The 15,264-nt window shown below is 37.9% G+C and overlaps 1 protein-coding gene across 7 annotated transcripts in view; it reads right to left on the reverse strand.

Moving 5' to 3' along the window:
• The window catches only part of cpx (complexin), an 818,351-nt gene that overhangs the window by 749,209 nt on the left and 53,878 nt on the right, over window positions 1-15,264 (reverse strand). For all 7 annotated transcript variants that reach the window (XM_067760772.1, XM_067760773.1, XM_067760776.1 and 4 more), the window contains exon 2: window positions 1,533-1,730. The gene's annotated coding sequence lies outside the window, so the exon portion shown is untranslated. The remainder of the gene's footprint in view (window positions 1-1,532; window positions 1,731-15,264) is intronic.

Here is a 15,264-nt window from a genome sequence, read left to right on the forward strand (position 1 = left end):
TCGAAATAGCTCACAGAGACCCATAACAATGGGATCTGTACAGAATCGCTATATCATCTTATAATGAAGAACTTAGGACATCTAAGAGGACTACCTGGAAAGAATATTGGGAGTGGATTATTGATCTTTGAACAGCAAAGCGATTCCAAAAAGCTACCTCTTGAGATCACAGAAAAGTAATTGACACTCTGATAAAGACAGATGGACAGTGTAAGTGGTTACCTCTAAGGACAGAAATCAAAGCATTTGTGACTTGGCAGCCACGTCACTGTAGACGGATATAAATTATTGACTGTAAGGATTTCATCTATTTAACATTAACAGCAAAAACAATGTCAGCTAATAAATTGAACGGTGAATAAGTCTTGCCCACAAGTTTTGGAATGAGTGGTTAATTGTATAGTAAAGTCCTCTATCGAAGAAAAAAATCAGGTGATTAAGTCACTCATCAAATCTGTCCTATTTTAGGACTCGTAATCATGAACGGTGTCGAGAGAAGATGAGATGGCTCTTTGAGTGTTATAGAGGAAAGTTATCCTGAAGACGTATGGTCCTGTCCATGACGCTGATGGCGAGAATCGAGGAGTTATAATGATGGGCTGTATGGGCTTTACGCAGATACAGCAATTGTGCAGCGACTAAAAACTCAAAGCCTTCACTGGCTAGGTCATGTTATGTGAGTTGACGAAAACGCTCCGCCGAAGAAACTATTTCAGTCGACACCGCAGTTTGGAAATAGAAGAAGGGGAGATCTCCACTGAGTTGGGAGAGGCAGGTGGAGGAAGAATTGACCTCTCTTAATGCTCCCAATTGGCGTCGGTTATCGCGAAACAGTTTTAGCTTGCACGACTTGTTACGAAGCTGCCAAAATTGCTCAGGCGGTATAAGCGCCAAATATTGACTATGATGAACCTTGGTAAAGTTATCCTCTATAGGAAAACGATAGAGGGACTGAGAAAGCGACAGTCTGAAAACTAGACAGTAGGAGATAGGGAATGCGATAGGGGGAATTCAAGATGAAAACTAAGGGTAGAGAGAGGCCTTATAATGAAGTGAGTGGGTGGGAGAAGGAGAGTTAGTGGGAGAGGTAGGCGAGGTGAGAGAAATGGTTGTGAGGATAAATTCAAAAACACTTAAGTATATGACAGTTTCAGTTCAGATTTAATAAAGTCTGTCAAGTTTGCTACTAAGAAATAAATAGATTAATCTCACGAAGAACCGTTTACATATTCCAGCGCTTAATTCACACACTCCGACCCCTTCACTACCACAGATTCACTCTTCTTTATATTCCGTTACAACTAACACACAAAGTGCACTCTTCTTGTGGTTTTTAATAGTTTATTAACAATTTTAAAATGCACAGTTGTCGTTTAAAAGTTGTCTGTTAAATATTTCAAAGTTATACTTTGGCTACTCTCAGCTGAGCGCTACGTACTTTAGTTTCTGCTCATTTTGCATAATTAGTTGCTACATGATTACATATATACTTTTATATACCTACACATATTTAATTTCATAAAAAAACTCACCTCAGCTGTGTTGTAAAAAGTTAATAATGTTGTGGAAAGTTGTCTTCTTGTTGTTGTTCTAAGCTTACGCACAGTAAAGCGTGTATTTTATGTACGCGAAAGAGCTAAAAATATGTACATATGTATGTATGTAGCTTTAGAGACTACTGCCAAGTTCAGTGAAAAATATCAGAGTATAGAATAGCTGCTAGATAGATGCTGTAAGGATATAAAAGGAAAATGTGAAAAAGGTTATTATAATTCATTTTAAAAACTTTGAGCGTAAAGTATTTAAAACATTTATATAAACATACATATATACAAGATTTTGACGATGTCAAAGCAGCCTTCGATGCCGTAGAGGCAGGCGGAGGAAGATTTGGCCTCCCTTGATATTCTTAATTGGCCTTAGTTATCGCGAAGCAGGTATAACTGGCGTTAGTTGTTACGAATCGGCAATTAAGCGCCAAATAATGATGAGGTTTTTTGATAAGTACAGGTATCTTTAGGGTGCCTGATAGATCTTCTGTTAACTTTTTAACATAAAATAAATAAATATATGTTAGGCGCGATAGCCTGTGGAGAGATGTCAGGCCGAGCTTATCCTTCGATTTCGAGTCGTGTTCTTTTTATTATTTCGCACAAATTGGCGGGACAGGACACCCACATGTTTTATGTCGACTCCCAACGGCATCGGCAAGGCGGATGAGTTTTCACTGAGAAGCCTTTCATGGCAGAAATACACTCGGAGTGCTTCCCAAATCACTGCCGAAAAAAAATTTTCGCCTTATTAAAAACTTGTTTCTAAAATTTGTATGTGCTCTCCCCCGGGGCGTGAACCTAGGATCTTCGGTGTGGAAGGCGGAGCACGCCACCACCACACCACGACTGCCGCATGATTATGAAGAATCACAACCGTAAACAGCAAATACATTTTTTAAGCCAAAGAAACCCCTTTTTGAAAAGTTTGCTATGATGTCAACTATCAACTGTTGAACTAATGAAGATATTGCAATGATTAAGAAGGCACATGAAAGCTAATTACTTATTTGCAACTTTAACAGTTGAAAGCACAGCGTGCCAGAAAAACACGGTTCTCTTCAATAATTAACAATTAGAAAAATGTTTTTCAAAACGGAGTCGCCCCCCGGTATTGGTTTAGCAAACACTATAAGTGTATTTCTGCCATGAAAAGCCTCTCAGTGAAAATTCACCTGCCTTGCAGCTGCCGTTCGAAGTTAGCATAAAACATGCCCATCCCACCAGTTTGTAGGAAAAATTAAAAAATAGCATGACGCAAATTGGAACAGAAGCTCGGTCTAGATCATATCTGAGGTAAAGCGCGCCATGTATCTATTTTTATTAATTTAATTATATCAAAAGTAAACTTTTTCTGAATATTTTATTGCTTCGCCCCGCAAATGTTCGTCCACATGCGCCTTCACTTAGCTAGTTTTTTTTTTTTGTCTTTGTTAATTTTATGAACAAAAAAAGGTGCCGATCAAGTTCTGAAGTATTTAAGCATGAAGTCCTAAAACTGTTTGTATTACTAACAATATTGGTGCAACCGAACACAAAACCAGAGCTGTACAGATAAAAATTATTATTGTGTGAGTCGTAAATCAGCTGCCTTTCGTTTATTCGGCTAATGAATTCGTTTGTTGGTAAGATGGCTCGATTAAAAAATTTTATGTTTTGAATTACGTGACTTTTGAAGTAATTGAGCGATACGAACAAGTTTATAACAAAGCTTTTCGCTTAAAGTGCAAGTCGCTTTACTCTTTAGCCAAATGAACCAAAATGTTTGCAGATTTATTTTATTGCTAATCCCGAAGATCAATCCTCTACGCGATGTTGTAAAGCTGGTCAATCTTTAGACGGTTTATTAATAAGAAAATTTCAGGAAATTTTGTAGGAATGTAATACGTATGCGTAGTATTTGAAAGGAAATATCGATAGTGCTCCCTTAAACGTTCTCGATTTCAGTGTTGTTATTCAGTTGGCGAACATCGTGGCTGTTATAATGCTTCTAGCACTACACAAATTACAGTTCGCATAGAATATCTGAAATTCATCGGTCTTATGACTCTTTACAAAACCCTTAAATTTTGTGTAGATGTCAAGATGAATATGCGATTAATGTTTCCTTAAAAAGCAATAAGGTTTTATGAAAACTTTAACCTGAGAAATGTTTGGATAATTAAATACATCGAGGATTCGAGAGCTTTCTCTAACACCGGGCTCGTCCATAGTTTTGTTTTATATATTTATCACTTATATAATTCGTATAAACTCTAATTGGCAAGCATAACCAAACATACATAAAGGCAGTACCTGAGAGTAGTCCTTAGATGTGATAACCCGTGATAAATTGACAGCTGACGTGTTAATTCTGCCAAAATTAGAGATTTGTGGAGACAAACATTGGGGAGTTTGTGCGTTTTCATGAGAAAATAATTCGTAAAAGTATGATACAATCCGTGCCCACCACCCATTCTGCCCACTGATATTCGTATGACAGCTAGTATGCACTGTTATCTGTTTCTTTTGCCATTAGATTTCAATATATCAAAGCTTTCCCGCGCTATTTCTATTGCTTGCATACAGTCACCTAAATATACTCAAGCGCCAAGTACTTGCTAAATTATGTATGGAATTATGTTTGTGCACTCACACGTACATTCTCGTGTTCAATGTATCCGCTTTGTTATGCCCATGATTTGGGGTCGTTCGTTGGGGCACTAAAAAGGTTTTTATTTTTACTTCAGTTCTTAGTTAAGTTCAGTTTATTTTGAGTTGTCTTCTTTTTTCCATTTCCCTTTTGTTATACCACACTCCCACTCATCATGTTTTCCCGCCAGATCAGAGTGCACATTGTCTACACAAATTAACAAAACCAACGAAATGGAAACAAATTGTTTTGAGGAAGTTGAGGGGGATTTGAATGGTGGCCGACCAACCGCAAGACCCACATTGACAACAGCATTGCGGTTCAGAAGAATTTCCCTGCCTATATAGAAAATAGTGCGAAACAAAAAGCAGAGCTGTAAACACATACATATATATACATATATATGTGTGTACGAGTGTATGTAAACATGTAACATGCGATAAACTATTTTTGTTTAAATAGTGCTAAATGAAAAGAGAAGTAAACATTAGACTATGGCTTTTTAAGTGGGCCAACAGTAATCTCTTAATCTCAATGTCACATAAATATTTTCTTTGTGCTTGTATGTACACTAGTGACTAAAATAAAATTCTTGTCACGAAAGGAAAATTTGTATCAAGGAAAAAGGTTTATAAACACCACATTGTTATATAAATATATTTTTACCCACCATATGGAGATTAATCTCTATCATAACTCACCACAAGTAACTACATAAATGCTTAAGTTGATATGAGCGGAACTGTACGTCATTATAATAAATCAGCGCTCATCAGCCTATGTATATTTGTCCTAGATAATATTGTTCCAGGTTTTAAACCTGGTTCTGACTTAGGACAATATCTTTGAGAGAGAGTATGATATTAAAATAAAAACCATCCTATCTTCCCACCTACCTCAATATTTTAGTGAATATTTAGAAATTTTGCGCCTTCTGCTATGCTGTTGTTGTTGTTGTTGTTATAGTTCAAGTAAATGGAATGTCGTATAAACTCCAATGTTCTGTAAATAAATGCCCTTTATTAACAGCACTACTAAGCTAGTGGATCTTCAGAATTTAATATATTTGCATAAATATAGTAGATTCCCGGCTATACAGGGAAAGAAAGTAACAAATATGCCTATTACTTGGCAAAGGAGAGTGAACCGACGGAAGAAATTCCAGCTCGTTTCGGAGAAATCAAATGGATACATAAGTGGATGATCCATCAAGCAAAAAAGGCATAGACAGAAGTGCGGAGCAGCGAAATTTCTAAAATCATGTGCAAATCCTATGACGTTAGACTGACATAGTGGCTTATATCTCTAAAGAGAGAAGACTTGCGACTAACGATGAGTATATCAACTGGACACTGCCTTCTGGCATCAAACGCTTATAAGTTAGGCCTCGCTAGTAATAGCAGATGTAGGAAATATCGAGCTGCAGAAGAAAGGGTTGAGCACGTTCTGTTTTCGTGTCCCACGCTCGCCAGGTCAAGGCTATAGATACTAAGGACAGCAGAGTTGACAGATCTCGAGACAGCTATTAATCTAGATACTGGGAAACTTTTGGAATTCGCCGAGAGGATGGAGTTATTTGATAACGTATGTCCTGGTACCTATTCGGATTTTTTCTTTTGATAAGCATTTCATTAAATACATTCAAAGGTATCCCTGGTAAATATTGATCTAATTTGAAAAATGGTTGAACAAAAAAAAAATGTTTTTTTCGTACGTTATGGGGCTTTGCAACTACTGATCTAATATTTAAAACAATTGCTCACATTTTAGCGCCTAGCTAAGCGAATTCAATTATGCCGCAATTAGGCAGCCTGAAGCTGAAGCGAGAGAAATAGAGGCAACGTCACGAAATGAGCTCTCATAATGCAGTCTTTCCTTAGTTATTAATAAGCAAACATTAATCTCTGGTTTACTTTATGGAATAATAATATGTCTGCATTTCATTTGAAGAAAACCTTTATGAAATTTTTAAATAAGTCCTGTCATTTGTAGACTGGCCTTATGTAGTTATATCACACAAGGCCACGAATAATTTTCAAGCAATGTTTCATTGGAGAATTAATTTATTGGATGCAAGTGTTTGCTGCTTCTTAAGTTCCCTCTGTCCTACAGCTTCGAACCAACTGGACCCATGTTTGTATAATAAAAGCTAGCCTTTTGCGGTTGCTAATTCTATATTCGCAGTTTCCTCGTCTTCTTACAAGGGGGAGGTTTATCGGGGCAAAGTTTTCTATCAACGATCTTTCTTTGAACTAATTATACGAAATAAGTCGCACATGCCAAGTCATATGCCTGATGCTGAAGCTACCTATAAAAACAGCCGTTGGTGACTAGACTTTAGATTCAATCTGAGTCTGCGTTTTCTGCCAACAGCTTATGGTTCTGTTAATGCATTTTTGCATAGGAGGGCCTTGACTGAAATGGATGGATGTATGTGTAGGGCATTTTATGAGGATTGGCATGTGTGTTGTGGATGTGTTTTTGATTGTCTTGAATAATCGGATGTAAGGGACTTAAATAGTTGGGTTATTATATCAAGGGATAATGGGAACGGCGTTAGTGGTTCTCTCTTCACTAGCCGGTCGCTTGAATTGTTTAATGGGTTTACTTTGGATTTGCTGGATGAGGAAACGCAGGATGATAAGTGGTGGCCAGAGTGTGAAGGGTGTTTGGGGGTATCTAACCCCATGTCATTATACCCAACATGCTTTGCACACAGAGTAATTAACTTTGATTGGATAACGGTTGGTTGTACAGATATAAAGGAATCGAGACAGATATAGACTTCCATATATCAAAATCATCAGTATCAAAAAAAAAATTTGGTTGAGCCATGTCCGTCCGTCCGTCGGTCCGTCCGTTCGTCTGTCCGTTAACACGATAACTTGAGTAAATATTTAGATATCTTTACCAAATTTGGTACACGAGCTTACCTGGACCCAGAATAGATTGGTGTTGAAAATGAACGAAATGGGATGATAACCACGCCCACTTTATATATATATAACATTTTGGAAAAAACAAAAAACCTGATTATTTAGTAAATAATACACCTAGAATGTTGAAATTTGACGTGTGGACTGATATTGAGACTCTTGATAAAAATTTGAATTTTTTTTTAATGGGCGTGGCACCGCCCACTTGTGATAAAATGATTTTTACAAATATTATTAATCATAAATCAAAAATCGTTAAAACCTATCGTAACAAAATTCGGCGGACAGGTTGCCCTTACTATAAGGAAAGCTTTGAAGAAAAATTTACGAAATCGGTTAAGGACCACACCCACTTTTATATAAAAAATTTTTAAAAGGTTCGTGGACGAATAAAATAAGCTCTATATCAATGGTATTTCATTTCTCAAGTGTATTTATAACAATAAATAGGAAAAACTTCAAATTTTAAAAAATGGGCGTGGCACCGCCCCTTTTATGACTAACCAATTTTCTATGTTTCGGGAGCCATACCTAGGTTAGGTTAGGTTGAACTGGCCGGTCCATGAGGACCTCACATAGACTGAATAAGTCCGTAGTGTTACCAGAAGTTTGTTTAACGACCAAACTGAATAACCCTATCAAAAACCAGGACCTATATTATAAAATCACTCCGTCCTCTTGGCAAATACTAGAAGCCTCCTAGGACTTAAGCCACTTGCCGCTTCTAGATCTGACAGCTGTATCACTCCTAATAGCTGGAGTATTAGCCTGGCAAGCGCAGGGCACGAGCACAGATCGTTTCCTCCTCCAGCCCGTACTTCCTACATCTGCTGTCACTGACCAAGCCTAATTTAAAGGCATGTGACGCCAGAAGGCAGTGTCCAGTCATAATACCTGTCATGAGTCTACAGTCCTCTCTTTTTAATGATAGAAGCAACTTTGTTAGTTTAAGGCTGTAAGACCTGCACATAATCTTCGACACTTTACAGCCCCACGCTTTCCTGCTTGACCGATCATGTGCACCTCTCGCCTTCGCTTAATTGCGCCCCGTCTAATTGGGACATCTACAGAGCAAGCTTCAAGGGATGCGCCCTTTTTAGCTAATTCATCCGCTTTTTCATTCCTATCTATTCCCATATGCCCTGGGACCCAATATAGATGTATGCTTCTCCCTGTCCCGATTCTCTCCAGAGACTGCTTACACTCTAGCACGCATTTAGATGCTGTGCTATGCGAGATTATTGTCATAATTGCTGCTTGACTGTCAATATAAAAGTTAACACGAATGCAGCTTGGGCTATTTTCTTCCAGGGTTTCTACTGCTTTGGTTACGGCTACTATTTCTGCTTGGAAAACGCTATAGTAATCCGGCAGCTTGTAGGATCTGTCTATTTCCGGATCAGCACAGTATACCGCAGACCCTATTACTTCCACTACTTTGGAACCATCTGTGTAAACATGTATCGCCTTGTTCGCCATTTGAGCTCCCTTGCGCCATCCGTCCACCTCTATTGTGGCCTTAAGATTGTCCTCGAAGCGAAGATAGGGAATCAGGAGAAGAGAAGAATGAATTATATTTATTTATTTATTTCTTACAGCTTATACTAAGCCTAGCTTATACCTATATATAGTGATTAATATATAATCTAATTAAAGTAATTTATATGCATCTATTGACTGCCCAAATGGAGTGAGAGATGGGTAACAGACGAATGACACAAATGAAATTATTTTGCCACGCTGACGCTGTTAACGTATTTAAAGTGTGAAGGCAACATCTGAACGGCGATGCACTTATTAGGATAAATGATGCGCTACAGTATGAGCTTCGGCTACTTTTTGCGTACGTAGGAAACATGGGAAGAAGGGATGTGGAAGATTTAAATGGTGGGGACTAGTATGGTTAAGGGACGAATAACAAAGGTGAAGAAAGAAAATTATGGGTATATAAAGCGGGAGTGCAAGGTAGAATTAGGTAAGTTTGAGCTGGCCGCTACATGAGAACCTCACTTAAGCTGAGTTAGCTTTTAATGTTACCAGAAGTTTGCTCAACGACCAAACTGACAAACTCTATCGGAAACTAGGCCCAATTTTATGAATTCACTCCCTCCTCTTGGCATATAGAAGAAGTTTTCTAGGACCTATGATTTTTGCTGCTACTATGATACTGCTGAGCTAAAATTTTTTGAGTGGACTAAGTAAATTTAGGTCGTAAAGACGTAAAAGGCTTCTCAGCATTTTTTTTTTATCTGAAGCTTTTCTTGGTTTTTACTTTTAATTTAAAGTATTCATAATTAAGTTCAAAGACTGCTTTGCCAAAATAAAATTAAAGTTAACCTCAGCACACACAAAATGCCACGCACATTCATACAAGTACATATACATATGTATTAGAGGTTTATGCCGGTCACTTAATCGACGGCGGCGGCGTAAGCTCTATTATATACCGGCGACGGCGGCGTGACCGGCACGCCGACAAAGTAATCGGCGTAAAGCTCTTAATTGAATGGCTGGATTTCAGAGTGGAGATATGGAAATATACTGCTGACGTCAATGGTACGAGTATGTTTGACGATATGGAACAATATCATTAACTTTTGGATGAGCATCTGGGAGGCTTGTAGAGCGAAATTAAAAAAAAAAAATATTTGGGAAGGTTTTTTTATAAGTATTTAAGGAAATCGACGTTTCGGCCATTTCGGAAAGATCCGCAGTTTTTGCATCAAAAACTCGCGGATCGTTCAAAAAATTTCGGGAGTAGCTCCTTGCAGAGAAAGGAAGAAATATTTAAAATGGTCACAGTTTTGTAATGTGGTTTTACCGAAGGAGAGGTTCTGGGCTAACTCTAATTCCCGTCGTCGGCACGATTTCTTTAAATAATTTGTGGCTACATGCTGGTCACGCACAAAGGCGACTTACGGTTGCTATCAATTATCTACTAATAGTCATGACTCTCGTGGCACAGTTTTCACGATTAGCGTCAATGCTGGCTTATCGTTGATCGCGCCAAAGGGCGCCTTCAGTTTTTTCGGCTGTTTCTAGGAGTTACATTTCCCGATGTGCGAACAGTAGCAATCCCAGATCACCAGCCGCTACCACGCATCCTGGCCTTTATACCATATGCCAGCACATAAGCTGTAGGACTGCGACTTCGAACTCATACCTTCGTCGACGTCACTTTGCTAGAAGCTCTAGGTGTAGCTCTGAAGACTTTCTGACGGATGTTTTTGTCGCGCTATGCTTCCAAGCTACACCAAAAAAACACCTTGAAATGTTAGGGAGTATTTATTCGGCCAAGGATGCCGCCCTCGAAATCATAAGCAGTCTAAGTCAATATCATTGTTTAACACATGGGTGAAAATCATATAATCCTTGGCGTATCTACATAGTTTAAACTTTGCAAGGACCGTGGATAAAAGTTTTAACACGTAGACCAAAATTCGCAGACGTTTGTGTTCGATAAATCGACTTCAATAGTCTTCGTTTACGGCCTTATGATATAAGAGCTCATTATGGATGACCGCCTTCAGTTTTCAGACTATATCGACTATCCTCTACGTTAGGATAGTAAAACACCCGGCCATTTGTTCGACTGTCTTGAGAAAGCTTTTGCTTCACCACTTTGAGTGTTCTTGCGAAGGACAAAGCCTAACCTGATTAAAAAATGCGCCTACGTATTCACATTTGTAACAGGAGCCGTCACGTGCTTGTCATATTTAAACATGATTGATGGGCTATATCCAATGTGATTCGCCCCAAAGGACTAGTTGGGAATAGGGCCACCAACTTAAGGAAATATCAAACCGGCAGACTTGGGTGTTGAATCATGAAGTGTGAAAATCAAAATAAGATTTCAGACGCTATTTTATAGCTAAGCAAATAAAGTGATTTTTCAAACCCTTCTCATACGTGTTGAAGATATATGCAACTTAAGCGTGAGCTGAGAATCATTTCAAAGGAGAATTTAAACCACCGGAGCCTACTAAATGATTTTGCGTCACTGATTTCGCTTATTCTTGGATTAGATTTTCATAACTGGCAGTGTTGCCCAATTTTCGAAATGAAAAATTATTGGCCTAGACAGTCTTAAAAGAGCAGAAAATATAGTAACGTGCCGAACGCCGCCGCGCCAATTTTTTTGACATTCGGCGGCGGCATGCGAAAAACGACGCAAATCGGCGGCGCATATCTCTAATATGTATCGCCATTATCCTCCACAGCGGAGCGCAGCTTCATCAGCGGTGCTTTAAATTGCACAACATTACTGCTAATTGGATTAAAATGTTTCACTCCTAAGCCTTTCAAACAAATTGCGCCAACTTTAAAGTGTGCCATTGGCGTCAGTTTGCCCACGGACAGACAAGCACATACGCATATGTATATACACATACACACATAGCCACAGACACACGCTGGTAACGCACAGTACACAGTCACACATAAAGTGGTCAAAAGCACGCCACGCAGCAAGTTTCTAAAACGATTAAAATTCTGAGCTAAAATTTTGTAGCTCTACGTCAAAAACGGAAAAGAATGAAAGTCAAAAAAGAAAAAAAAAAAAAACAGGAAGTGCAAATAAACACTGGCAGTGAGTCTGCAGTGTGAGAAGCGTTGGTTATACGAACAAAAAACAAGTAAGGAGGCTAAGTTCGGGTGTAACCGAACATTACATACTCAGCTGAGAGCTTTGGAGACAAAATAAGGGAAAATCACCATGTAGGAAAATGAACCTAGGGTAACCCTGGTATGTGTTTGTATGACATAGAATTTGTTTGTATGATATGGGTATCAAATGAAAGGTGCTAATGAGTATTTTTAAAGAGAGTGAGCCTTAGTTCTATGGGTGGACGCCTTTTCGAGATATCGCCATAAAGGTGGACCAGGGGTGACTCTAGAATGTGTTTGTATGATATGGGTATCAAATTAGAGGTATTAATGAGGGTTTTAAAAGGGAGTGGTCCTTAGTTGTACATGTGAAGGCGCTTTCGAGATATTGACCAAAATGTGGACCACGGTGACCCAGAACATCATCTGTCGGGTACCGCTTATGTATTTATATATGTAATACCACGAAAAGTATTCTTGCCAAGACTCCAATCACTTTTGATTGCGCCCTTTAGAACTTTTTCATATGGGAGGTGTCACACCCATTTCACAAAGATTTTTCTAAAGTTATTTTTGCGTCAATAAACCAATCGAATTACAATGTTTCATCCCTTTTTTCATATTTGGTATAGAATTGTGGAATTTTTTTCATTTTTCGTAATTTTCGATATTGAAAAAGTGGGCGTGGTCATAGTCGAATTTCGGTCATTTTTTGTGCCAAGATAAAGTGAGTTCAGATAAGTGTTAAGGGCCCAGCGGAAGGACAGACGGTCGACTGTGTATAAAAACTGGGCGTGGATTCAACCGATTTCGCCCATTTTCACAGGAAACAATTATCGTCATAAAATCTATGCGCCTACCAAATTTCACAAGCATTGGTTAATTTTTGTTCGACTTATGGCATTAAACGTATTCTAGAAAAATTAAATGAAAAAGGGCGGAGCCACGCCCATTTTGAAATTTTCTTTAATTTTTGTAATTTGTTGCACCATATAATTATTGGAGTTGAATGTTGACATAATTTACTTATATACTGTAAAGATAATCAATTTTTTGTTAAAATTATAATTTTAACATTATTTTTTTTAAGTGGGCGTGTTCTTCATCCGATTTAGCTAATATTTAGCACATATACAATAATAGTAGTAACGTTCCTGCCAAATTTCAACATGTTATCTTCAACGACTGTCAAATTACGGCTTGCAAAACTTTTTTCAAAAGTGGGCGGTGCCACGCCCATTGTCCAAAACTTTACTAATATTCTATTCTACTTCATAAGGTCAACCCATCTACCAAGTTTTATCGCTTTATCCGTCTTTGGTAATGAATTATCGCACTTTTGGGTTTTTCGAAATTTTCGATATCGAAAAATTGGGCGTGGTTATAGTCCGATTTCGTTCATTTTAAAAAGGGATCTGAGATGAGTGCCCACGAACCTACGTACCAAATTTCATCGAAATACCTCAAAATTTACTCAAGTTATCGTGTTTACGGTCGGACGGATATGGCTAAATAAATTTCTTTTTTCGCCCAGATCATTTTGATATATAGAAGTCTATATCTATCCCGATTAGTTTATGCCGTTACGGATTCCCGTTATGCGAACAAAGTTAATATACTCTGTGAGCTCTGCTCAGCTGAGTATAGAAATCACTGCAACAATATGAAAACAGTGAACATTTTGTGCCGTTGTTTTTGTGAAAAAAAATGCAAACAGCGCCGACGCTGCACTAACTGCGAAGGAGTCGCAAGTATTGATAATGATGATGTTTATGGTGATGATGATGATGATGTTGCTGATGTCGATAATGCACTTTCTGAGCTGCTAGTTGCCCCAGCGTGGTACTAACGCGCTCAGCCAATACAACAACAACTTGCTTATTTGCTTGCTTTTCATTTTTACTGCAATCTCATTTTATCTTGCTACTTTTATAGTGTTTGCGTTCTTTTTCTTTTTTGTGCTTATTTATGTACCTTCTTTATTTCTTAGAGATTTCGCTTTTTCTGCGGTTTTCTTGTTAGTGCGTTTCGTTATAATTTTTTGCTTTTCTTTTTGCGCAACCATCACCTTTTTCGCCATTAACGTCGTAAATTTTTACCTTTAGCCAGTCAAAAGCACATTTTGTGGCATAATTTCGGGCTATAAAGCACGTGATTTGGTAAGTAAGCTGACGGGTTGACAGAGACGCTTTGTGTGTAGTAAGCAAAGTTTTGAAAAACGAAATGAATAAATTGTGTGTGGTAATATAACGAAAAAGGAGTAACATCTAAACCGTGCAAAAGGTAGAAACGGAGAAAATTTGGTATGGCTGAAAATAGAAAATGATTTGCGAATAAATGGCTATTGATTGTAAAGAAAATATAATAACCAATAAAATGATTTCATGGAAAAAGAGTTATGGGTTGAAGACAGAACGACGGGTTTGTTTTTTGAATATGATTGCAATGAGAAAAAAAGATAAAGAATTGCGTGGTAGTCGCTTGTTTTTTTTGGGCGAGATTTGCATAAAACATCTTTCCAAAAATCACATTTGCATAAGATATCTACACCGCATGGATAAATGGGAGGGAACTCAAAAATGTCCCTCATAGAAAACATTCGGCATTAATTTTTTGATTTCCAGCGAGTTACTTGCCACTCGCAGCAGACTGGTGGCTCTTATTATATTTATCCTCTTTGCTCAAAGGATATAGGCTGATTTATGTAATGAATGTGCCACCAGATAAAAACCTATATTGGAGCATATGCTTCAGAAACTACCGGATGTATAAATTCTATTCGTGAACTCTACGGAACTGGCTTGCACATTGACCTGAAGATATTGCCCCAAGTAAGAGTACAAGGGACGATTTTGAAAAATTTGTATCTCAAAAACTAACAATGTTACAGCAGTCAAATCACTGGGCAGGATTTGGTCGTTTCGTCGGACATATTATATCTTTTTTTTGTTTGTTTCATGTTTAAGCGTGTAGTAAGTGTCAACGTAAGTGTAGTCTTTGGAAGTGGTATGCTTCATAAGGCAATTCAGGATGCAAACGTAAGTTTAGTCACTACACTGTAGCTTAATGTGGGAAAAAAATATATGTACCTGGTAAAATTGATATCAATCAGTTATCGGTTTATTATCGACGGGTTATGGGCAAATTAGCGCCTCATTATTCGTGTACTATAGACAACGTAAAAACGAGCTATGGACTTTTTATCGAAATGATATAAATTTTCTATCGATAACAAGGGTTCTCAATGAGTTATTGATTTGTTATCAAAAATTAAAAGATTTAGTATCGAAAAATATTGGTTATCAATCGGAAAGCTAACAACATTTTATCAAAAACTTAACGAAAATGTATCGATTTACAACAGGGGGGACCAATTTTTGATCGTCGTTTTATAGAAATGATATTGGTTTGTTATAGAAAAGTTATTAAATTTAAAGCAGGGTTAAACTGTAGTCAGCTTTAATTGGAGTTTAAACTCGCACTGAAAAACCCGGTCTTACAGTCCATCGCGAAAAATATCTGAAAGAGTATTAAGTGCGCA

The sequence above is a fragment of the Eurosta solidaginis genome, chromosome 1 (genome assembly GCF_040869045.1).
Source record: "Eurosta solidaginis isolate ZX-2024a chromosome 1, ASM4086904v1, whole genome shotgun sequence".
In the NCBI taxonomy this organism is placed as follows: domain Eukaryota; kingdom Metazoa; phylum Arthropoda; class Insecta; order Diptera; family Tephritidae; genus Eurosta; species Eurosta solidaginis.